Raw genomic sequence first — 25935 nt, forward strand, 5'->3', positions numbered from 1 at the left:
CTTTCTTGGTGAAAGAAGCAGCCTTGCCTTGCATCCTCGAGCAGGCTTCTCAGCTGGCTGTGCACCGGTACTCTCTCTCTGGGTGTGCTAGTCCGCAGGGCAGGGCATCGCCTGGGCAGGGTGGAGCGTGATCTCTGCGGCCTCGTCTTGCAGCTCCTTCCTTCCATTCTCAGTCATCCTGCCCACAGTGGCCTCCTCTCAGGCCTGCATACTTACAACGGCGCATGGCCCGTGCTGCCCCTCTGCAGGCAGTGTCCCTCTGTTTAGTTTGCAGCTGACCGATGCCGCCTCACCCTTCTCATCTCTTCTCAGGTGTCACTTGGTCAAGAAAGCGTCCCCTTACCTACTCAGCTCATCACGTCCCCCTACCGTAGCTCACGTGACACCACGCACCTCTCGCTTATGGCCGTCATCGCCTTTCCCATCCAGTTTCAGGTAGGTAAGTTTACCCCGTGGTGGTCCGTGAGGAAGAAGAGATCACGCCTCTTTGGCTTACTCTTGATTCCCAGCGACTAGCCCGGTTACTGATAACCTCTGTTAGAGGGAGAAAGGAATGCACCCGATCCCTGGTGAAGCCCTGAGCGTTTTCCTTTCTAGTGTCCCTCGTACTCCTCCCTGCCATCTGTGTCGCCCTTACTCGGCGTCTACCGTTTATGAGTTTACACCTGGGTTACGGTGACTGCTTCGGAGAATCGCATGCCTTTCTATCTCCCTCGCTGCGACCTCTCCTACACCTCCCAGGGCTCTTGGGTTATGCCCTTGCCCTCGTCCGAGCCGTCCGTGGCACCCGCTGTCAACCCCGTACGGCCAAGCTCCGAAGACTGACACTCAAGGCCCTCCGTAATTTGGCTTCAGTTTCACTTTCCAGACGTGTCAAGAAAGAACGGGGTCTAAGTATCTGTGAACCTCTGCTCCGTTTCATATCTACCCACGAGGTTAATTTTTTTGTTTCTTCCAGTCCGCCTATTTTGCACCTCCTTCTCTGGGAAGACTTCACTGAGAATCCAAGCGATTTCTGGATCCCTTCTCTCCCCTGGAGCTGCAAACACTTTAACAGGACATGTGCGGAACTGCCGTAAGGTAATCTACATCTTGTCTCCCTCTCTGGTACCTAACCTCCCTGCGAATGGGGGTACGTCTCCGTGTTCTGTGCGGGTTTTCAGCCCAGGACTCTCTACGCGTAGTGGATATTTGATTTGGTAAGTGAACGAATAAGTGGATGAGTCACCGAGATGAGGGTGTTGTCTCATTCTTTCTCTCTTCCTCCACTTTCAAGTTTCTTTAGTTAGGTTCCTCAGACAAAAGGTTTCCTTGTAGCTACACAGTGGCCAGGTCCACAGAACGTTGCAGATAGCTGCTGAAAACAGCCCTCCTCCACCTGAGAATGGCTTGCTCTCCCTCTCAAGCGGAGAGAGCTGGGATTCGATATTTAATGAAGTGCCTCTGTCCACTTGGCACTGAGAGGCACTAGGGGGCGTTAGTGCTCTGCACCCGGCGAAATGCCTGTTTCGTTTGTGATTTTCCTTTGTGAAAAACAACTATCCACAGAGTGTTTTGTGCCGATTTTCCATCCTTTTAGACTGACGGAAAGCATTTTACCCACGTAGAAACAGAGAACGAATAGAAAGAGCGTTGCATTACGTTCAATAAAAGCTTAGGGCGGTCTCGGTGGTACGTTAGTGAGGTTATCTGGGGACACCTTAGCCACGTACATTGTGTTGGAGAGGCACCGAGAATTCAGGAGTTCTCAAAGTTCGAGGACACAGTTGCCTTACACGTAGGCACGGTGGCAGCCGTGGACATGGCAGTGATTTGGAGAACGTTGTATTAGTCAGCTCTTGCTGCGATAATGCTTTGCAACAAATCTCCCCAAAACTCACTTACATAAAGAGGCATCTAGTTTTCTGGGACCTGTGGGCTAGCTGCAGCGGCTCTCTTGTAGACCTCTCGATGGCGGGTGTCGCTCCATGCCGTGGGTCAGTTTGAGGTCTGTCCCGCACACCTTACCGTGGAGCCCAACTGTGAGGCTGCAGGTCCCTGTCTTCTCGCAGAGTTCGGTGAAACGTAAGAGGTGAACCCAACCACACAAGCCCACGTAAGGCCTCTGCGACTCACTTAAGGCCATCGTGTCTTCCCTTGGCCTCCTGGGAACCCCCTGGCCCCAGGAGGCAGCTTCCGTAGCCCAGGGCAACCGGCGGAGGGGGGGCGGGCGGGGCTGCAGGAGGGTGGAACGCCGAGGTCACAGAGGGTGTGGGTGTGGCCACCTCTGCTGTGACTGAACCAAGGGCAGGGGGGCAGGGGGTCCAGGGCAGGGCCCTCAGAGCCCGGTAGGCCCAGGGGGGCGGCGCAAGCACCTAGGCCCAGGCCGAAGAGCGCCTTCTTGGTACGCGCGGCAGGCCGGCCTCTCGCCTTGCCACTCAGGCCGCCCTCCCACTTGAAGTGTGTGTGGCACGCGTCCGCGGAGTACACCTCGCTGCACAGGTAGCCACGGGGCTGGGCGTCGTAGCTTCCTGCGAGGCGGCCGGAGGTCCCGCAGGCGGGTGGGTCCCTGGGACAGACGCGCGGAGCGGCTCCTGCCCGGCCCCCCTGAGAACCGTCGCCGTTCCGTAAGGCGGGGCGCCTGCTTCAGAATGTACAATCACGTGTCCGCTCCATCGATACGCCGTTTAGTTTACCAGGCAAGACTTTCTTGGTGAAAGAAGCAGCCTTGCCTTGCATCCTCGAGCAGGCTTCTCAGCTGGCTGTGCACCGGTACTCTCTCTCTGGGTGTGCTAGTCCGCAGGGCAGGGCATCGCCTGGGCAGGGTGGAGCGTGATCTCTGCGGCCTCGTCTTGCAGCTCCTTCCTTCCATTCTCAGTCATCCTGCCCACAGTGGCCTCCTCTCAGGCCTGCATACTTACAACGGCGCATGGCCCGTGCTGCCCCTCTGCAGGCAGTGTCCCTCTGTTTAGTTTGCAGCTGACCGATGCCGCCTCACCCTTCTCATCTCTTCTCAGGTGTCACTTGGTCAAGAAAGCGTCCCCTTACCTACTCAGCTCATCACGTCCCCCTACCGTAGCTCACGTGACACCACGCACCTCTCGCTTATGGCCGTCATCGCCTTTCCCATCCAGTTTCAGGTAGGTAAGTTTACCCCGTGGTGGTCCGTGAGGAAGAAGAGATCACGCCTCTTTGGCTTACTCTTGATTCCCAGCGACTAGCCCGGTTACTGATAACCTCTGTTAGAGGGAGAAAGGAATGCACCCGATCCCTGGTGAAGCCCTGAGCGTTTTCCTTTCTAGTGTCCCTCGTACTCCTCCCTGCCATCTGTGTCGCCCTTACTCGGCGTCTACCGTTTATGAGTTTACACCTGGGTTACGGTGACTGCTTCGGAGAATCGCATGCCTTTCTATCTCCCTCGCTGCGACCTCTCCTACACCTCCCAGGGCTCTTGGGTTATGCCCTTGCCCTCGTCCGAGCCGTCCGTGGCACCCACTGTCAACCCCGTACGGCCAAGCTCCGAAGACTGACACTCAAGGCCCTCCGTAATTTGGCTTCAGTTTCACTTTCCAGACGTGTCAAGGAAGAACGGGGTCTAAGTATCTGTGAACCTCTGCTCCGTTTCATATCTACCCACGAGGTTAATTTTTTTGTTTCTTCCAGTCCGCCTATTTTGCACCTCCTTCTCTGGGAAGACTTCACTGAGAATCCAAGCGATTTCTGGATCCCTTCTCTCCCCTGGAGCTGCAAACACTTTAACAGGACATGTGCGGAACTGCCGTAAGGTAATCTACATCTTGTCTCCCTCTCTGGTACCTAACCTCCCTGCGAATGGGGGTACGTCTCCGTGTTCTGTGCGGGTTTTCAGCCCAGGACTCTCTACGCGTAGTGGATATTTGATTTGGTAAGTGAACGAATAAGTGGATGAGTCACCGAGATGAGGGTGTTGTCTCATTCTTTCTCTCTTCCTCCACTTTCAAGTTTCTTTAGTTAGGTTCCTCAGACAAAAGGTTTCCTTGTAGCTACACAGTGGCCAGGTCCACAGAACGTTGCAGATAGCTGCTGAAAACAGCCCTCCTCCACCTGAGAATGGCTTGCTCTCCCTCTCAAGCGGAGAGAGCTGGGATTCGATATTTAATGAAGTGCCTCTGTCCACTTGGCATTGAGAGGCACTAGGGGGCGTTAGTGCTCTGCACCCGGCGAAATGCCTGTTTCGTTTGTGATTTTCCTTTGTGAAAAACAACTATCCACAGAGTGTTTTGTGCCGATTTTCCATCCTTTTAGACTGACGGAAAGCATTTTACCCACGTAGAAACAGAGAACGAATAGAAAGAGCGTTGCATTACGTTCCATAAAAGCTTAGGGCGGTCTCGGTGGTACGTTAGTGAGGTTATCTGGGGACACCTTAGCCACGTACATTGTGTTGGAGAGGCACCGAGAATTCAGGAGTTCTCAAAGTTCGAGGACACAGTTGCCTTACACGTAGGCACGGTGGCAGCCGTGGACATGGCAGTGATTTGGAGAACGTTGTATTAGTCAGCTCTTGCTGCGATAATGCTTTGCAACAAATCTCCCCAAAACTCACTTACATAAAGAGGCATCTAGTTTTCTGGGACCTGTGGGCTAGCTGCAGCGGCTCTCTTGTAGACCTCTCGATGGCGGGTGTCGCTCCATGCCGTGGGTCAGTTTGAGGTCTGTCCCGCACACCTTACCGTGGAGCCCAACTGTGAGGCTGCAGGTCCCTGTCTTCTCGCAGAGTTCGGTGAAACGTAAGAGGTGAACCCAACCACACAAGCCCACGTAAGGCCTCTGCGACTCACTTAAGGCCATCGTGTCTTCCCTTGGCCTCCTGGGAACCCCCTGGCCCCAGGAGGCAGCTTCCGTAGCCCAGGGCAACCGGCGGAGGTGGGGCGGGCGGGGCTGCAGGAGGGTGGAACGCCCAGGTCACAGAGGGTGTGGGTGTGGACACCTCTGCTGTGACTGAACCAAGGGCAGGGGGGCAGGGGGTCCAGGGCAGGGCCCTCAAGCCCGGTAGGCCCAGGGGGGCGGCGCAAGCACCTAGGCCCAGGCCGAAGAGCGCCTTCTTGGTACGCGTGGCAGGCCGGCCTCTCGCCTTGCCACTCAGGCCGCCCTCCCACTTGAAGTGTGTGTGGCACGCGTCCGCGGAGTACACCTCGCTGCACAGGTAGCCACGGGGCTGGGCGTTGTAGCTTCCTGCGAGGCGGCCGGAGGTCCCGCAGGCGGGTGGGTCCCTGGGACAGACGCGCGGAGCGGCTCCTGCCCGGCCCCCCTGAGAACCGTCGCCGTTCCGTAAGGCGGGGCGCCTGCTTCAGAATGTACAATCACGTGTCCGCTCCATCGATACGCCGTTTAGTTTACCAGGCAAGACTTTCTTGGTGAAAGAAGCAGCCTTGCCTTGCATCCTCGAGCAGGCTTCTCAGCTGGCTGTGCACCGGTACTCTCTCTCTGGGTGTGCTAGTCCGCAGGGCAGGGCATCGCCTGGGCAGGGTGGAGCGTGATCTCTGCGGCCTCGTCTTGCAGCTCCTTCCTTCCATTCTCAGTCATCCTGCCCACAGTGGCCTCCTCTCAGGCCTGCATACTTACAACGGCGCATGGCCCGTGCTGCCCCTCTGCAGGCAGTGTCCCTCTGTTTAGTTTGCAGCTGACCGATGCCGCCTCACCCTTCTCATCTCTTCTCAGGTGTCACTTGGTCAAGAAAGCGTCCCCTTACCTACTCAGCTCATCACGTCCCCCTACCGTAGCTCACGTGACACCACGCACCTCTCGCTTATGGCCGTCATCGCCTTTCCCATCCAGTTTCAGGTAGGTAAGTTTACCCCGTGGTGGTCCGTGAGGAAGAAGAGATCACGCCTCTTTGGCTTACTCTTGATTCCCAGCGACTAGCCCGGTTACTGATAACCTCTGTTAGAGGGAGAAAGGAATGCACCCGATCCCTGGTGAAGCCCTGAGCGTTTTCCTTTCTAGTGTCCCTCGTACTCCTCCCTGCCATCTGTGTCGCCCTTACTCGGCGTCTACCGTTTATGAGTTTACACCTGGGTTACGGTGACTGCTTCGGAGAATCGCATGCCTTTCTATCTCCCTCGCTGCGACCTCTCCTACACCTCCCAGGGCTCTTGGGTTATGCCCTTGCCCTCGTCCGAGCCGTCCGTGGCACCCGCTGTCAACCCCGTACAGCCAAGCTCCGAAGACTGACACTCAAGGCCCTCCGTAATTTGGCTTCAGTTTCACTTTCCAGACGTGTCAAGAAAGAACGGGGTCTAAGTATCTGTGCACCTCTGCTCCGTTTCATATCTACCCACGAGGTTAATTTTTTTGTTTCTTCCAGTCCGCCTATTTTGCACCTCCTTCTCTGGGAAGACTTCACTGAGAATCCAAGCGATTTCTGGATCCCTTCTCTCCCCTGGAGCTGCAAACACTTTAACAGGACATGTGCGGAACTGCCGTAAGGTAATCTACATCTTGTCTCCCTCTCTGGTACCTAACCTCCCTGCGAATGGGGGTACGTCTCCGTGTTCTGTGCGGGTTTTCAGCCCAGGACTCTCTACGCGTAGTGGATATTTGATTTGGTAAGTGAACGAATAAGTGGATGAGTCACCGAGATGAGGGTGTTGTCTCATTCTTTCTCTCTTCCTCCACTTTCAAGTTTCTTTAGTTAGTTTCCTCAGACAAAAGGTTTCTTTGTAGCTACACAGTGGCCAGGTCCACAGAACGTTGCAGATAGCTGCTGAAAACAGCCCTCCTCCACCTGAGAATGGCTTGCTCTCCCTCTCAAGCGGAGAGAGGTGGGATTCGATATTTAATGAAGTGCCTCTGTCCACTTGGCATTGAGAGGCACTAGGGGGCGTTAGTGCTCTGCACCCGGCGAAATGCCTGTTTCGTTTGTGATTTTCCTTTGTGAAAAACAACTATCCACGGAGTGTTTTGTGCTGATTTTCCATCCTTTTAGACTGACGGAAAGCATTTTACCCACGTAGAAACAGAGAACGAATAGAAAGAGCGTTGCATTACGTTCAATAAAAGCTTAGGGCGGTCTCGGTGGTACGTTAGTGAGGTTATCTGGGGACACCTTAGCCATGTACATTGTGTTGGAGAGGCACCGAGAATTCAGGAGTTCTCAAAGTTCGAGGACACAGTTGCCTTACACGTAGGCACGGTGGCAGCCGTGGACATGGCAGTGATTTGGAGAACGTTGTATTAGTCAGCTCTTGCTGCGATAATGCTTTGCAACAAATCTCCCCAAAACTCACTTACATAAAGAGGCATCTAGTTTTCTGGGACCTGTGGGCTAGCTGCAGCGGCTCTCTTGTAGACCTCTCGATGGCGGGTGTCGCTCCATGCCGTGGGTCAGTTTGAGGTCTGTCCCGCACACCTTACCGTGGAGCCCAACTGTGAGGCTGCAGGTCCCTGTCTTCTCGCAGAGTTCGGTGAAACGTAAGAGGTGAACCCAACCACACAAGCCCACGTAAGGCCTCTGCGACTCACTTAAGGCCATCGTGTCTTCCCTTGGCCTCCTGGGAACCCCCTGGCCCCAGGATGCAGCTTCCGTAGCCCAGGGCAACCGGCGGAGGGGGGGCGGGCGGGGCTGCAGGAGGGTGGAACGCCGAGGTCACAGAGGGTGTGGGTGTGGTCACCTCTGCTGTGACTGAACCAAGGGCAGGGGGGCAGGGGGTCCAGGGCAGGGCCCTCAGAGCCCGGTAGGCCCAGGGGGGCGGCGCAAGCACCTAGGCCCAGGCCGAAGAGCGCCTTCTTGGTACGCGCGGCAGGCCGGCCTCTCGCCTTGCCACTCAGGCCGCCCTCCCACTTGAAGTGTGTGTGGCACGCGTCCGCGGAGTACACCTCGCTGCACAGGTAGCCACGGGGCTGGGCGTCGTAGCTTCCTGCGAGGCGGCCGGAGGTCCCGCAGGCGGGTGGGTCCCTGGGACAGACGCGCGGAGCGGCTCCTGCCCGGCCCCCCTGAGAACCGTCGCCGTTCCGTAAGGCGGGGCGCCTGCTTCAGAATGTACAATCACGTGTCCGCTCCATCGATACGCCGTTTAGTTTACCAGGCAAGACTTTCTTGGTGAAAGAAGCAGCCTTGCCTTGCATCCTCGAGCAGGCTTCTCAGCTGGCTGTGCACCAGTACTCTCTCTCTGTTTGTGCTAGTCCGCAGGGCAGGGCATCGCCTGGGCAGGGTGGAGCGTGATCTCTGCGGCCTCGTCTTGCAGCTCCTTCCTTCCATTCTCAGTCATCCTGCCCACAGTGGCCTCCTCTCAGGCCTGCATACTTACAACGGCGCATGGCCCGTGCTGCCCCTCTGCAGGCAGTGTCCCTCTGTTTAGTTTGCAGCTGACCGATGCCGCCTCACCCTTCTCATCTCTTCTCAGGTGTCACTTGGTCAAGAAAGCGTCCCCTTACCTACTCAGCTCATCACGTCCCCCTACCGTAGCTCACGTGACACCACGCACCTCTCGCTTATGGCCGTCATCGCCTTTCCCATCCAGTTTCAGGTAGGTAAGTTTACCCCGTGGTGGTCCGTGAGGAAGAAGAGATCACGCCTGTTTGGCTTACTCTTGATTCCCAGCGACTAGCCCGGTTACTGATAACCTCTGTTAGAGGGAGAAAGGAATGCACCCGATCCCTGGTGAAGCCCTGAGCGTTTTCCTTTCTAGTGTCCCTCGTACTCCTCCCTGCCATCTGTGTCGCCCTTACTCGGCGTCTACCGTTTATGAGTTTACACCTGGGTTACGGTGACTGCTTCGGAGAATGGCATGCCTTTCTATCTCCCTCGCTGCGACCTCTCCTACACCTCCCAGGGCTCTTGGGTTATGCCCTTGCCCTCGTCCGAGCCGTCCGTGGCACCCGCTGTCAACCCCGTACGGCCAAGCTCCGAAGACTGACACTCAAGGCCCTCCGTAATTTGGCTTCAGTTTCACTTTCCAGACGTGTCAAGAAAGAACGGGGTCTAAGTATCTGTGCACCTCTGCTCCGTTTCATATCTACCCACGAGGTTAATTTTTTTGTTTCTTCCAGTCCGCCTATTTTGCACCTCCTCCTCTGGGAAGATTTCACTGAGAATCCAAGCGATTTCTGGATCCCTTCTCTCCCCTGGAGCTGCAAACACTTTAACAGGACATGTGCGGAACTGCCGTAAGGTAATCTACATCTTGTCTCCCTCTCTGGTACCTAACCTCCCTGCGAATGGGGGTACGTCTCCGTGTTCTGTGCGGGTTTTCAGCCCAGGACTCTCTACGCGTAGTGGATATTTGATTTGGTAAGTGAACGAATAAGTGGATGAGTCACCGAGATGAGGGTGTTGTCTCATTCTTTCTCTCTTCCTCCACTTTCAAGTTTCTTTAGTTAGTTTCCTCAGACAAAAGGTTTCTTTGTAGCTACACAGTGGCCAGGTCCACAGAACGTTGCAGATAGCTGCTGAAAACAGCCCTCCTCCACCTGAGAATGGCTTGCTCTCCCTCTCAAGCGGAGAGAGCTGGGATTCGATATTTAATGAAGTGCCTCTGTCCACTTGGCATTGAGAGGCACTAGGGGGCGTTAGTGCTCTGCACCCGGCGAAATGCCTGTTTCGTTTGTGATTTTCCTTTGTGAAAAACAACTATCCACGGAGTGTTTTGTGCCGATTTTCCATCCTTTTAGACTGACGGAAAGCATTTTACCCACGTAGAAACAGAGAACGAATAGAAAGAGCGTTGCATTACGTTCAATAAAAGCTTAGGGCGGTCTCGGTGGTACGTTAGTGAGGTTATCTGGGGACACCTTAGCCACGTACATTGTGTTGGAGAGGCACCGAGAATTCAGGAGTTCTCAGAGTTCGAGGACACAGTGGCCTTACACGTAGGCACGGTGGCAGCCGTGGACATGGCAGTGATTTGGAGAACGTTGTATTAGTCAGCTCTTGCTGCGATAATGCTTTGCAACAAATCTCCCCAAAACTCACTTACATAAAGAGGCATCTAGTTTTCTGGGACCTGTGGGCTAGCTGCAGCGGCTCTCTTGTAGACCTCTCGATGGCGGGTGTCGCTCCATGCCGTGGGTCAGTTTGAGGTCTGTCCCGCACACCTTACCGTGGAGCCCAACTGTGAGGCTGCAGGTCCCTGTCTTCTCGCAGAGTTCGGTGAAACGTAAGAGGTGAACCCAACCACACAAGCCCACGTAAGGCCTCTGCGACTCACTTAAGGCCATCGTGTCTTCCCTTGGCCTCCTGGGAACCCCCTGGCCCCAGGATGCAGCTTCCGTAGCCCAGGGCAACCGGCGGAGGGGGGGCGGGCGGGGCTGCAGGAGGGTGGAACGCCGAGGTCACAGAGGGTGTGGGTGTGGCCACCTCTGCTGTGACTGAACCAAGGGCAGGGGGGCAGGGGGTCCAGGGCAGGGCCCTCAGAGCCCGGTAGGCCCAGGGGGGCGGCGCAAGCACCTAGGCCCAGGCCGAAGAGCGCCTTCTTGGTACGCGCGGCAGGCCGGCCTCTCGCCTTGCCACTCAGGCCGCCCTCCCACTTGAAGTGTGTGTGGCACGCGTCCGCGGAGTACACCTCGCTGCACAGGTAGCCACGGGGCTGGGTGTCGTAGCTTCCTGCGAGGCGGCCGGAGGTCCCGCAGGCGGGTGGGTCCCTGGGACAGACGCGCGGAGCGGCTCCTGCCCGGCCCCCCTGAGAACCGTCGCCGTTCCGTAAGGCGGGGCGCCTGCTTCAGAATGTAAAATCACGTGTCCGCTCCATCGATACGCCGTTTAGTTTACCAGGCAAGACTTTCTTGGTGAAAGAAGCAGCCTTGCCTTGCATCCTCGAGCAGGCTTCTCAGCTGGCTGTGCACCGGTACTCTCTCTCTGGGTGTGCTAGTCCGCAGGGCAGGGCATCGCCTGGGCAGGGTGGAGCGTGATCTCTGCGGCCTCGTCTTGCAGCTCCTTCCTTCCATTCTCAGTCATCCTGCCCACAGTGGCCTCCTCTCAGGCCTGCATACTTACAACGGCGCATGGCCCGTGCTGCCCCTCTGCAGGCAGTGTCCCTCTGTTTAGTTTGCAGCTGACCGATGCCGCCTCACCCTTCTCATCTCTTCTCAGGTGTCACTTGGTCAAGAAAGCGTCCCCTTACCTACTCAGCTCATCACGTCCCCCTACCGTAGCTCACGTGACACCACGCACCTCTCGCTTATGGCCGTCATCGCCTTTCCCATCCAGTTTCAGGTAGGTAAGTTTACCCCGTGGTGGTCCGTGAGGAAGAAGAGATCACGCCTCTTTGGCTTACTCTTGATTCCCAGCGACTAGCCCGGTTACTGATAACCTCTGTTAGAGGGAGAAAGGAATGCACCCGATCCCTGGTGAAGCCCTGAGCGTTTTCCTTTCTAGTGTCCCTCGTACTCCTCCCTGCCATCTGTGTCGCCCTTACTCGGCGTCTACCGTTTATGAGTTTACACCTGGGTTACGGTGACTGCTTCGGAGAATCGCATGCCTTTCTATCTCCCTCGCTGCGACCTCTCCTACACCTCCCAGGGCTCTTGGGTTATGCCCTTCCTCTCGTCCGAGCCGTCCGTGGCACCCGCTGTCAACCCCGTACGGCCAAGCTCCGAAGACTGACACTCAAGGCCCTCCGTAATTTGGCTTCAGTTTCACTTTCCAGACGTGTCAAGAAAGAACGGGGTCTAAGTATCTGTGAACCTCTGCTCCGTTTCATATCTACCCACGAGGTTAATTTTTTTGTTTCTTCCAGTCCGCCTATTTTGCACCTCCTTCTCTGGGAAGACTTCACTGAGAATCCAAGCGATTTCTGGATCCCTTCTCTCCCCTGGAGCTGCAAACACTTTAACAGGACATGTGCGGAACTGCCGTAAGGTAATCTACATCTTGTCTCCCTCTCTGGTACCTAACCTCCCTGCGAATGGGGGTACGTCTCCGTGTTCTGTGCGGGTTTTCAGCCCAGGACTCTCTACGCGTAGTGGATATTTGATTTGGTAAGTGAACGAATAAGTGGATGAGTCACCGAGATGAGGGTGTTGTCTCATTCTTTCTCTCTTCCTCCACTTTCAAGTTTCTTTAGTTAGGTTCCTCAGACAAAAGGTTTCCTTGTAGCTACACAGTGGCCAGGTCCACAGAACGTTGCAGATAGCTGCTGAAAACAGCCCTCCTCCACCTGAGAATGGCTTGCTCTCCCTCTCAAGCGGAGAGAGCTGGGATTCGATATTTAATGAAGTGCCTCTGTCCACTTGGCATTGAGAGGCACTAGGGGGCGTTAGTGCTCTGCACCCGGCGAAATGCCTGTTTCGTTTGTGATTTTCCTTTGTGAAAAACAACTATCCACAGAGTGTTTTGTGCCGATTTTCCATCCTTTTAGACTGACGGAAAGCATTTTACCCACGTAGAAACAGAGAACGAATAGAAAGAGCGTTGCATTACATTCAATAAAAGCTTAGGGCGGTCTCGGTGGTACGTTAGTGAGGTTATCTGGGGACACCTTAGCCACGTACATTGTGTTGGAGAGGCACCGAGAATTCAGGAGTTCTCAAAGTTCGAGGACACAGTTGCCTTACATGTAGGCACGGTGGCAGCCGTGGACATGGCAGTGATTTGGAGAACGTTGTATTAGTCAGCTCTTGCTGCGATAATGCTTTGCAACAAATCTCCCCAAAACTCACTTACATAAAGAGGCATCTAGTTTTCTGGGACCTGTGGGCTAGCTGCAGCGGCTCTCTTGTAGACCTCTCGATGGCGGGTGTCGCTCCATGCCGTGGGTCAGTTTGAGGTCTGTCCCGCACACCTTACCGTGGAGCCCAACTGTGAGGCTGCAGGTCCCTGTCTTCTCGCAGAGTTCGGTGAAACGTAAGAGGTGAACCCAACCACACAAGCCCACGTAAGGCCTCTGCGACTCACTTAAGGCCATCGTGTCTTCCCTTGGCCTCCTGGGAACCCCCTGGCCCCAGGAGGCAGCTTCCGTAGCCCAGGGCAACCGGCGGAGGGGGGGTGGGCAGGGCTGCAGGAGGGTGGAACGCCGAGGTCACAGAGGGTGTGGGTGTGGCCACCTCTGCTGTGACTGAACCAAGGGCAGGGGGGCAGGGGGTCCAGGGCAGGGCCCTCAGAGCCCGGTAGGCCCAGGGGGGCGGCGCAAGCACCTAGGCCCAGGCCAAAGAGCGCCTTCTTGGTACGCGCGGCAGGCCGGCCTCTCGCCTTGCCACTCAGGCCGCCCTCCCACTTGAAGTGTGTGTGGCACGCGTCCGCGGAGTACACCTCGCTGCACAGGTAGCCACGGGGCTGGGCGTCGTAGCTTCCTGCGAGGCGGCCGGAGGTCCCGCAGGCGGGTGGGTCCCTGGGACAGACGCGCGGAGCGGCTCCTGCCCGGCCCCCCTGAGAACCGTCGCCGTTCCGTAAGGCGGGGCGCCTGCTTCAGAATGTAAAATCACGTGTCCGCTCCATCGATACGCCGTTTAGTTTACCAGGCAAGACTTTCTTGGTGAAAGAAGCAGCCTTGCCTTGCATCCTCGAGCAGGCTTCTCAGCTGGCTGTGCACCGGTACTCTCTCTCTGGGTGTGCTAGTCCGCAGGGCAGGGCATCGCCTGGGCAGGGTGGAGCGTGATCTCTGCGGCCTCGTCTTGCAGCTCCTTCCTTCCATTCTCAGTCATCCTGCCCACAGTGGCCTCCTCTCAGGCCTGCATACTTACAACGGCGCATGGCCCGTGCTGCCCCTCTGCAGGCAGTGTCCCTCTGTTTAGTTTGCAGCTGACTGATGCCGCCTCACCCTTCTCATCTCTTCTCAGGTGTCACTTGGTCAAGAAAGCGTCCCCTTACCTACTCAGCTCATCACGTCCCCCTACCGTAGCTCACGTGACACCACGCACCTCTCGCTTATGGCCGTCATCGCCTTTCCCATCCAGTTTCAGGTAGGTAAGTTTACCCCGTGGTGGTCCGTGAGGAAGAAGAGATCACGCCTCTTTGGCTTACTCTTGATTCCCAGCGACTAGCCCGGTTACTGATAACCTCTGTTAGAGAGAGAAAGGAATGCACCCGATCCCTGGTGAAGCCCTGAGCGTTTTCCTTTCTAGTGTCCCTCGTACTCCTCCCTGCCATCTGTGTCGCCCTTACTCGGCGTCTACCGTTTATGAGTTTACACCTGGGTTACGGTGACTGCTTCGGAGAATCGCATGCCTTTCTATCTCCCTCGCTGCGACCTCTCCTACACCTCCCAGGGCTCTTGGGTTATGCCCTTGCCCTCGTCCGAGCCGTCCGTGGCACCCGCTGTCAACCCCGTACGGCCAAGCTCCGAAGACTGACACTCAAGGCCCTCCATAATTTGGCTTCAGTTTCACTTTCCAGACGTGTCAAGAAAGAACGGGGTCTAAGTATCTGTGAACCTCTGCTCCGTTTCATATCTACCCACGAGGTTAATTTTTTTGTTTCTTCCAGTCCGCCTATTTTGCACCTCCTTCTCTGGGAAGACTTCACTGAGAATCCAAGCGATTTCTGGATCCCTTCTCGCCCCTGGAGCTGCAAACACTTTAACAGGACATGTGCGGAACTGCCGTAAGGTAATCTACATCTTGTCTCCCTCTCTGGTACCTAACCTCCCTGCGAATGGGGGTACGTCTCCGTGTTCTGTGCGGGTTTTCAGCCCAGGACTCTCTACGCGTAGTGGATATTTGATTTGGTAAGTGAACGAATAAGTGGATGAGTCACCGAGATGAGGGTGTTGTCTCATTCTTTCTCTCTTCCTCCACTTTCAAGTTTCTTTAGTTAGGTTCCTCAGACAAAAGGTTTCCTTGTAGCTACACAGTGGCCAGGTCCACAGAACGTTGCAGATAGCTGCTGAAAACAGCCCTCCTCCACCTGAGAATGGCTTGCTCTCCCTCTCAAGCGGAGAGAGCTGGGATTCGATATTTAATGAAGTGCCTCTGTCCACTTGGCATTGAGAGGCACTAGGGGGCGTTAGTGCTCTGCACCCGGCGAAATGCCTGTTTCGTTTGTGATTTTCCTTTGTGAAAAACAACTATCCACAGAGTGTTTTGTGCCGATTTTCCATCCTTTTAGACTGACGGAAAGCATTTTACCCACGTAGAAACAGAGAACGAATAGAAAGAGCGTTGCATTACGTTCAATAAAAGCTTAGGGCGGTCTCGGTGGTACGTTAGTGAGGTTATCTGGGGACACCTTAGCCACGTACATTGTGTTGGAGAGGCACCGAGAATTCAGGAGTTCTCAAAGTTCGAGGACACAGTTGCCTTACACGTAGGCACGGTGGCAGCCGTGGACATGGCAGTGATTTGGAGAACGTTGTATTAGTCAGCTCTTGCTGCGATAATGCTTTGCAACAAATCTCCCCAAAACTCACTTACATAAAGAGGCATCTAGTTTTCTGGGACCTGTGGGCTAGCTGCAGCGGCTCTCTTGTAGACCTCTCGATGGCGGGTGTCGCTCCATGCCGTGGGTCAGTTTGAGGTCTGTCCCGCACACCTTACCGTGGAGCCCAACTGTGAGGCTGCAGGTCCCTGTCTTCTCGCAGAGTTCGGTGAAACGTAAGAGGTGAACCCAACCACACAAGCCCACGTAAGGCCTCTGCGACTCACTTAAGGCCATCGTGTCTTCCCTTGGCCTCCTGGGAACCCCCTGGCCCCAGGAGGCAGCTTCCGTAGCCCAGGGCAACCGGCGGAGGGGGGGCGGGCGGGGCTGCAGGAGGGTGGAACACGGAGGTCACAGATGGTGTGGGTGTGGCCACCTCTGCTGTGACTGAACCAAGGGCAGGGGGGCAGGGGGTCCAGGGCAGGGCCCTCAGAGCCCGGTAGGCCCAGGGGGGCGGCGCAAGCACCTAGGCCCAGGCTGAAGAGCGCCTTCTTGGTACGCGCGGCAGGCCGGCCTCTCGCCTTGCCACTCAGGCCGCCCTCCCACTTGAAGTGTGTGTGGCACGCGTCCGCGGAGTACACCTCGCTGCACAGGTAGCCACGGGGCTGGGCGTCGTAGCTTCCTGCGAGGCGGCCGGAGGTCCCGCAGGCGGGTGGGTCCCTGGGACAGACGCGCGGAGCGGCTCCTGCCCGGCCCCCCTGAGAACCGTCGCCGTTCCGTAAGGCGGGGCGCCTGCTTCAGAATGTAAAATCACGTGTCCGCTCCATCGATACGCCGTTTAGTTTACCAGGCAAGACTTTCTTGGTGAAAGAAGCAGCCTTGCCTTGCATCCTCGAGCAGGCTTCTCAGCTGGCTGTGCACCGGTACTCTCTCTCTGGGTGTGCTAGTCCGCAGGGCAGGGCATCGCCTGGGCAGGGTGGAGCGTGATCTCTGCGGCCTCGTCTTGCAGCTCCTTCCTTCCATTCTCAGTCATCCTGCCCACAGTGGCCTCCTCTCAGGCCTGCATACTTACAACGGCGCATGGCCCGTGCTGCCCCTCTGCAGGCAGTGTCCCTCTGTTTAGTTTGCAGCTGACCGATGCCGCCTCACCCTTCTCATCTCTTCTCAGGTGTCACTTGGTCAAGAAAGCGTCCCCTTACCTACTCAGCTCATCACGTCCCCCTACCGTAGCTCACGTGACACCACGCACCTCTCGCTTATGGCCGTCATCGCCTTTCCCATCCAGTTTCAGGTAGGTAAGTTTACCCCGTGGTGGTCCGTGAGGAAGAAGAGATCACGCCTCTTTGGCTTACTCTTGATTCCCAGCGACTAGCCCGGTTACTGATAACCTCTGTTAGAGGGAGAAAGGAATGCACCCGATCCCTGGTGAAGCCCTGAGCGTTTTCCTTTCTAGTGTCCCTCGTACTCCTCCCTGCCATCTGTGTCGCCCTTACTCGGCGTCTACCGTTTATGAGTTTACACCTGGGTTACGGTGACTGCTTCGGAGAATCGCATGCCTTTCTATCTCCCTCGCTGCGACCTCTCCTACACCTCCCAGGGCTCTTGGGTTATGCCCTTCCTCTCGTCCGAGCCGTCCGTGGCACCCGCTGTCAACCCCGTACGGCCAAGCTCCGAAGACTGACACTCAAGGCCCTCCGTAATTTGGCTTCAGTTTCACTTTCCAGACGTGTCAAGAAAGAACGGGGTCTAAGTATCTGTGAACCTCTGCTCCGTTTCATATCTACCCACGAGGTTAATTTTTTTGTTTCTTCCAGTCCGCCTATTTTGCACCTCCTTCTCTGGGAAGACTTCACTGAGAATCCAAGCGATTTCTGGATCCCTTCTCTCCCCTGGAGCTGCAAACACTTTAACAGGACATGTGCGGAACTGCCGTAAGGTAATCTACATCTTGTCTCCCTCTCTGGTACCTAACCTCCCTGCGAATGGGGGTACGTCTCCGTGTTCTGTGCGGGTTTTCAGCCCAGGACTCTCTACGCGTAGTGGATATTTGATTTGGTAAGTGAACGAATAAGTGGATGAGTCACCGAGATGAGGGTGTTGTCTCATTCTTTCTCTCTTCCTCCACTTTCAAGTTTCTTTAGTTAGGTTCCTCAGACAAAAGGTTTCCTTGTAGCTACACAGTGGCCAGGTCCACAGAACGTTGCAGATAGCTGCTGAAAACAGCCCTCCTCCACCTGAGAATGGCTTGCTCTCCCTCTCAAGCGGAGAGAGCTGGGATTCGATATTTAATGAAGTGCCTCTGTCCACTTGGCATTGAGAGGCACTAGGGGGCGTTAGTGCTCTGCACCCGGCGAAATGCCTGTTTCGTTTGTGATTTTCCTTTGTGAAAAACAACTATCCACAGAGTGTTTTGTGCCGATTTTCCATCCTTTTAGACTGACGGAAAGCATTTTACCCACGTAGAAACAGAGAACGAATAGAAAGAGCGTTGCATTACATTCAATAAAAGCTTAGGGCGGTCTCGGTGGTACGTTAGTGAGGTTATCTGGGGACACCTTAGCCACGTACATTGTGTTGGAGAGGCACCGAGAATTCAGGAGTTCTCAAAGTTCGAGGACACAGTTGCCTTACATGTAGGCACGGTGGCAGCCGTGGACATGGCAGTGATTTGGAGAACGTTGTATTAGTCAGCTCTTGCTGCGATAATGCTTTGCAACAAATCTCCCCAAAACTCACTTACATAAAGAGGCATCTAGTTTTCTGGGACCTGTGGGCTAGCTGCAGCGGCTCTCTTGTAGACCTCTCGATGGCGGGTGTCGCTCCATGCCGTGGGTCAGTTTGAGGTCTGTCCCGCACACCTTACCGTGGAGCCCAACTGTGAGGCTGCAGGTCCCTGTCTTCTCGCAGAGTTCGGTGAAACGTAAGAGGTGAACCCAACCACACAAGCCCACGTAAGGCCTCTGCGACTCACTTAAGGCCATCGTGTCTTCCCTTGGCCTCCTGGGAAACCCCTGGCCCCAGGAGGCAGCTTCCGTAGCCCAGGGCAACCGGCGGAGGGGGGGTGGGCAGGGCTGCAGGAGGGTGGAACGCCGAGGTCACAGAGGGTGTGGGTGTGGCCACCTCTGCTGTGACTGAACCAAGGGCAGGGGGGCAGGGGGTCCAGGGCAGGGCCCTCAGAGCCCGGTAGGCCCAGGGGGGCGGCGCAAGCACCTAGGCCCAGGCCGAAGAGCGCCTTCTTGGTACGCGCGGCAGGCCGGCCTCTCGCCTTGCCACTCAGGCCGCCCTCCCACTTGAAGTGTGTGTGGCACGCGTCCGCGGAGTACACCTCGCTGCACAGGTAGCCACGGGGCTGGGCGTCGTAGCTTCCTGCGAGGCGGCCGGAGGTCCCGCAGGCGGGTGGGTCCCTGGGACAGACGCGCGGAGCGGCTCCTGCCCGGCCCCCCTGAGAACCGTCGCCGTTCCGTAAGGCGGGGCGCCTGCTTCAGAATGTAAAATCACGTGTCCGCTCCATCGATACGCCGTTTAGTTTACCAGGCAAGACTTTCTTGGTGAAAGAAGCAGCCTTGCCTTGCATCCTCGAGCAGGCTTCTCAGCTGGCTGTGCACCGGTACTCTCTCTCTGGGTGTGCTAGTCCGCAGGGCAGGGCATCGCCTGGGCAGGGTGGAGCGTGATCTCTGCGGCCTCGTCTTGCAGCTCCTTCCTTCCATTCTCAGTCATCCTGCCCACAGTGGCCTCCTCTCAGGCCTGCATACTTACAACGGCGCATGGCCCGTGCTGCCCCTCTGCAGGCAGTGTCCCTCTGTTTAGTTTGCAGCTGACTGATGCCGCCTCACCCTTCTCATCTCTTCTCAGGTGTCACTTGGTCAAGAAAGCGTCCCCTTACCTACTCAGCTCATCACGTCCCCCTACCGTAGCTCACGTGACACCACGCACCTCTCGCTTATGGCCGTCATCGCCTTTCCCATCCAGTTTCAGGTAGGTAAGTTTACCCCGTGGTGGTCCGTGAGGAAGAAGAGATCACGCCTCTTTGGCTTACTCTTGATTCCCAGCGACTAGCCCGGTTACTGATAACCTCTGTTAGAGAGAGAAAGGAATGCACCCGATCCCTGGTGAAGCCCTGAGCGTTTTCCTTTCTAGTGTCCCTCGTACTCCTCCCTGCCATCTGTGTCGCCCTTACTCGGCGTCTACCGTTTATGAGTTTACACCTGGGTTACGGTGACTGCTTCGGAGAATCGCATGCCTTTCTATCTCCCTCGCTGCGACCTCTCCTACACCTCCCAGGGCTCTTGGGTTATGCCCTTGCCCTCGTCCGAGCCGTCCGTGGCACCCGCTGTCAACCCCGTACGGCCACGCTCCGAAGACTGACACTCAAGGCCCTCCGTAATTTGGCTTCAGTTTCACTTTCCAGACGTGTCAAGAAAGAACGGGGTCTAAGTATCTGTGAACCTCTGCTCCGTTTCATATCTACCCACGAGGTTAATTTTTTTGTTTCTTCCAGTCCGCCTATTTTGCACCTCCTTCTCTGGGAAGACTTCACTGAGAATCCAAGCGATTTCTGGATCCCTTCTCGCCCCTGGAGCTGCAAACACTTTAACAGGACATGTGCGGAACTGCCGTAAGGTAATCTACATCTTGTCTCCCTCTCTGGTACCTAACCTCCCTGCGAATGGGGGTACGTCTCCGTGTTCTGTGCGGGTTTTCAGCCCAGGACTCTCTACGCGTAGTGGATATTTGATTTGGTAAGTGAACGAATAAGTGGATGAGTCACCGAGATGAGGGTGTTGTCTCATTCTTTCTCTCTTCCTCCACTTTCAAGTTTCTTTAGTTAGGTTCCTCAGACAAAAGGTTTCCTTGTAGCTACACAGTGGCCAGGTCCACAGAACGTTGCAGATAGCTGCTGAAAACAGCCCTCCTCCACCTGAGAATGGCTTGCTCTCCCTCTCAAGCAGAGAGAGCTGGGATTCGATATTTAATGAAGTGCCTCTGTCCACTTGGCATTGAGAGGCACTAGGGGGCGTTAGTGCTCTGCACCCGGCGAAATGCCTGTTTCGTTTGTGATTTTCCTTTGTGAAAAACAACTATCCACAGAGTGTTTTGTGCCGATTTTCCATCCTTTTAGACTGACGGAAAGCATTTTACCCACGTAGAAACAGAGAACGAATAGAAAGAGCGTTGCATTACGTTCAATAAAAGCTTAGGGCGGTCTCGGTGGTACGTTAGTGAGGTTATCTGGGGACACCTTAGCCACGTACATTGTGTTGGAGAGGCACCGAGAATTCAGGAGTTCTCAAAGTTCGAGGACACAGTTGCCTTACACGTAGGCACGGTGGCAGCCGTGGACATGGCAGTGATTTGGAGAACGTTGTATTAGTCAGCTCTTGCTGCGATAATGCTTTGCAACAAATCTCCCCAAAACTCACTTACATAAAGAGGCATCTAGTTTTCTGGGACCTGTGGGCTAGCTGCAGCGGCTCTCTTGTAGACCTCTCGATGGCGGGTGTCGCTCCATGCCGTGGGTCAGTTTGAGGTCTGTCCCGCACACCTTACCGTGGAGCCCAACTGTGAGGCTGCAGGTCCCTGTCTTCTCGCAGAGTTCGGTGAAACGTAAGAGGTGAACCCAACCACACAAGCCCACGTAAGGCCTCTGCGACTCACTTAAGGCCATCGTGTCTTCCCTTGGCCTCCTGGGAACCCCCTGGCCCCAGGAGGCAGCTTCCGTAGCCCAGGGCAACCGGCGGAGGGGGGGCGGGCGGGGCTGCAGGAGGGTGGAACACGGAGGTCACACATGGTGTGGGTGTGGCCACCTCTGCTGTGACTGAACCAAGGGCAGGGGGGCAGGGGGTCCAGGGCAGGGCCCTCAGAGCCCGGTAGGCCCAGGGGGGCGGCGCAAGCACCTAGGCCCAGGCCGAAGAGCGCCTTCTTGGTACGCGCGGCAGGCCGGCCTCTCGCCTTGCCACTCAGGCCGCCCTCCCACTTGAAGTGTGTGTGGCACGCGTCCGCGGAGTACACCTCGCTGCACAGGTAGCCACGGGGCTGGGCGTCGTAGCTTCCTGCGAGGCGGCCGGAGGTCCCGCAGGCGGGTGGGTCCCTGGGACAGACGCGCGGAGCGGCTCCTGCCCGGCCCCCCTGAGAACCGTCGCCGTTCCGTAAGGTGGGGCGCCTGCTTCAGAATGTAAAATCACGTGTCCGCTCCATCGATACGCCGTTTAGTTTACCAGGCAAGACTTTCTTGGTGAAAGAAGCAGCCTTGCCTTGCATCCTCGAGCAGGCTTCTCAGCTGGCTGTGCACCGGTACTCTCTCTCTGGGTGTGCTAGTCCGCAGGGCAGGGCATCGCCTGGGCAGGGTGGAGCGTGATCTCTGCGGCCTCGTCTTGCAGCTCCTTCCTTCCATTCTCAGTCATCCTGCCCACAGTGGCCTCCTCTCAGGCCTGCATACTTACAACGGCGCATGGCCCGTGCTGCCCCTCTGCAGGCAGTGTCCCTCTGTTTAGTTTGCAGCTGACCGATGCCGCCTCACCCTTCTTATCTCTTCTCAGGTGTCACTTGGTCAAGAAAGCGTCCCCTTACCTACTCAGCTCATCACGTCCCCCTACCGTAGCTCACGTGACACCACGCACCTCTCGCTTATGGCCGTCATCGCCTTTCCCATCCAGTTTCAGGTAGGTAAGTTTACCCCGTGGTGGTCCGTGAGGAAGAAGAGATCACGCCTGTTTGGCTTACTCTTGATTCCCAGCGACTAGCCCGGTTACTGATAACCTCTGTTAGAGGGAGAAAGGAATGCACCCGATCCCTGGTGAAGCCCTGAGCGTTTTCCTTTCTAGTGTCCCTCGTACTCCTCCCTGCCATCTGTGTCGCCCTTACTCGGCGTCTACCGTTTATGAGTTTACACCTGGGTTACGGTGACTGCTTCGGAGAATCGCATGCCTTTCTATCTCCCTCGCTGCGACCTCTCCTACACCTCCCAGGGCTCTTGGGTTATGCCCTTGCCCTCGTCCGAGCCGTCCGTGGCACCCGCTGTCAACCCCGTACGGCCAAGCTCCGAAGACTGACACTCAAGGCCCTCCGTAATTTGGCTTCAGTTTCACTTTCCAGACGTGTCAAGAAAGAACGGGGTCTAAGTATCTGTGCACCTCTGCTCCGTTTCATATCTACCCACGAGGTTAATTTTTTTGTTTCTTCCAGTCCGCCTATTTTGCACCTCCTTCTCTGGGAAGACTTCACTGAGAATCCAAGCGATTTCTGGATCCCTTCTCTCCCCTGGAGCTGCAAACACTTTAACAGGACATGTGCGGAACTGCCGTAAGGTAATCTACATCTTGTCTCCCTCTCTGGTACCTAACCTCCCTGCGAATGGGGGTACGTCTCCATGTTCTGTGCGGGTTTTCAGCCCAGGACTCTCTACGCGTAGTGGATATTTGATTTGGTAAGTGAACGAATAAGTGGATGAGTCACCGAGATGAGGGTGTTGTCTCATTCTTTCTCTCTTCCTCCACTTTCAAGTTTCTTTAGTTAGGTTCCTCAGACAAAAGGTTTCCTTGTAGCTACACAGTGGCCAGGTCCACAGAACGTTGCAGATAGCTGCTGAAAACAGCCCTCCTCCACCTGAGAATGGCTTGCTCTCCCTCTCAAGCAGAGAGAGCTGGGATTCGATATTTAATGAAGTGCCTCTGTCCACTTGGCATTGAGAGGCACTAGGGGGCGTTAGTGCTCTGCACCCGGCGAAATGCCTGTTTCGTTTGTGATTTTCCTTTGTGAAAAACAACTATCCACAGAGTGTTTTGTGCCGATTTTCCATCCTTTTAGACTGACGGAAAGCATTTTACCCACGTAGAAACAGAGAACGAATAGAAAGAGCGTTGCATTACGTTCAATAAAAGCTTAGGGCGGTCTCGGTGGTACGTTAGTGAGGTTATCTGGGGACACCTTAGCCACGTACATTGTGTTGGAGAGGCACCGAGAATTCAGGAGTTCTCAAAGTTCGAGGACACAGTTGCCTTACACGTAGGCACGGTGGCAGCCGTGGACATGGCAGTGATTTGGAGAACGTTGTATTAGTCAGCTCTTGCTGCGATAATGCTTTGCAACAAATCTCCCCAAAACTCACTTACATAAAGAGGCATCTAGTTTTCTGGGACCTGTGGGCTAGCTGCAGCAGCTCTCTTGTAGACCTCTCGATGGCGGGTGTCGCTCCATGCCGTGGGTCAGTTTGAGGTCTGTCCCGCACACCTTACCGTGGAGCCCAACTGTGAGGCTGCAGGTCCCTGTCTTCTCGCAGAGTTCGGTGAAACGTAAGAGGTGAACCCAACCACACAAGCCCACGTAAGGCCTCTGCGACTCACTTAAGGCCATCGTGTCTTCCCTTGGCCTCCTGGGAACCCCCTGGCCCCAGGATGCAGCTTCCGTAGCCCAGGGCAACCGGCGGAGGGGGGGCGGGCGGGGCTGCAGGAGGGTGGAACGCTGAGGTCACAGAGGGTGTGGGTGTGGCCACCTCTGCTGTGACTGAACCAAGGGCAGGGGGGCAGGGGGTCCAGGGCAGGGCCCTCAGAGCCCGGTAGGCCCAGGGGGGCGGCGCAAGCACCTAGGCCCAGGCCGAAGAGCGCCTTCTTGGTACGCGCGGCAGGCCGGCCTCTCGCCTTGCCACTCAGGCCGCCCTCCCACTTGAAGTGTGTGTGGCACGCGTCCGCGGAGTACACCTCGCTGCACAGGTAGCCACGGGGCTGGGCGTCGTAGCTTCCTGCGAGGCGGCCGGAGGTCCCGCAGGCGGGTGGGTCCCTGGGACAGACGCGCGGAGCGGCTCCTGCCCGGCCCCCCTGAGAACCGTCGCCGTTCCGTAAGGCGGGGCGCCTGCTTCAGAATGTAAAATCACGTGTCCGCTCCATCGATACGCCGTTTAGTTTACCAGGCAAGACTTTCTTGGTGAAAGAAGCAGCCTTGCCTTGCATCCTCGAGCAGGCTTCTCAGCTGGCTGTGCACCGGTACTCTCTCTCTGGGTGTGCTAGTCCGCAGGGCAGGGCATCGCCTGGGCAGGGTGGAGCGTGATCTCTGCGGCCTCGTCTTGCAGCTCCTTCCTTCCATTCTCAGTCATCCTGCCCACAGTGGCCTCCTCTCAGGCCTGCATACTTACAACGGCGCATTGCCCGTGCTGCCCCTCTGCAGGCAGTGTCCCTCTGTTTAGTTTGCAGCTGACCGATGCCGCCTCACCCTTCTCATCTCTTCTCAGGTGTCACTTGGTCAAGAAAGCGTCCCCTTACCTACTCAGCTCATCACGTCCCCCTACCGTAGCTCACGTGACACCACGCACCTCTCGCTTATGGCCGTCATCGCCTTTCCCATCCAGTTTCAGGTAGGTAAGTTTACCCCGTGGTGGTCCGTGAGGAAGAGGAGATCACGCCTGTTTGGCTTACTCTTGATTCCCAGCGACTAGCCCGGTTACTGATAACCTCTGTTAGAGGGAGAAAGGAATGCACCCGATCCCTGGTGAAGCCCTGAGCATTTTCCTTTCTAGTGTCCCTCGTACTCCTCCCTGCCATCTGTGTCGCCCTTACTCGGCGTCTACCGTTTATGAGTTTACACCTGGGTTACGGTGACTGCTTCGGAGAATCGCATGCCTTTCTATCTCCCTCGCTGCGACCTCTCCTACACCTCCCAGGGCTCTTGGGTTATGCCCTTGCCCTCGTCCGAGCCGTCCGTGGCACCCGCTGTCAACCCCGTACGGCCAAGCTCCAAAGACTGACACTCAAGGCCCTCCGTAATTTGGCTTCAGTTTCACTTTCCAGACGTGTCAAGAAAGAACGGGGTCTAAGTATCTGTGAACCTCTGCTCCGTTTCATATCTACCCACGAGGTTAATTTTTTTGTTTCTTCCAGTCCGCCTATTTTGCACCTCCTTCTCTGGGAAGACTTCACTGAGAATCCAAGCGATTTCTGGATCCCTTCTCTCCCCTGAAGCTGCAAACACTTTAACAGGACATGTGCGGAACTGCCGTAAGGTAATCTACATCTTGTCTCCCTCTCTGGTACCTAACCTCCCTGCGAATGGGGGTACGTCTCCGTGTTCTGTGCGGGTTTTCAGCCCAGGACTCTCTACGCGTAGTGGATATTTGATTTGGTAAGTGAACGAATAAGTGGATGAGTCACCGAGATGAGGGTGTTGTCTCATTCTTTCTCTCTTCCTCCACTTTCAAGTTTCTTTAGTTAGTTTCCTCAGACAAAAGGTTTCTTTGTAGCTACACAGTGGCCAGGTCCACAGAACGTTGCAGATAGCTGCTGAAAACAGCCCTCCTCCACCTGAGAATGGCTTGCTCTCCCTCTCAAGCGGAGAGAGCTGGGATTCGATATTTAATGAAGTGCCTCTGTCCACTTGGCATTGAGAGGCACTAGGGGGCGTTAGTGCTCTGCACCCGGCGAAATGCCTGTTTCGTTTGTGATTTTCCTTTGTGAAAAACAACTATCCACAGAGTGTTTTGTGCCGATTTTCCATCCTTTTAGACTGACGGAAAGCATTTTACCCACGTAGAAACAGAGAACGAATAGAAAGAGCGTTGCATTACGTTCAATAAAAGCTTAGGGCGGTCTCGGTGGTACGTTAGTGAGGTTATCTGGGGACACCTTAGCCACGTACATTGTGTTGGAGAGGCACCGAGAATTCAGGAGTTCTCAAAGTTCGAGGACACAGTTGCCTTACACGTA

The sequence above is a fragment of the Stenella coeruleoalba genome, assembly GCF_951394435.1.
Source record: "Stenella coeruleoalba genome assembly, chromosome: 1".
NCBI classification, from domain to species: domain Eukaryota; kingdom Metazoa; phylum Chordata; class Mammalia; order Artiodactyla; family Delphinidae; genus Stenella; species Stenella coeruleoalba.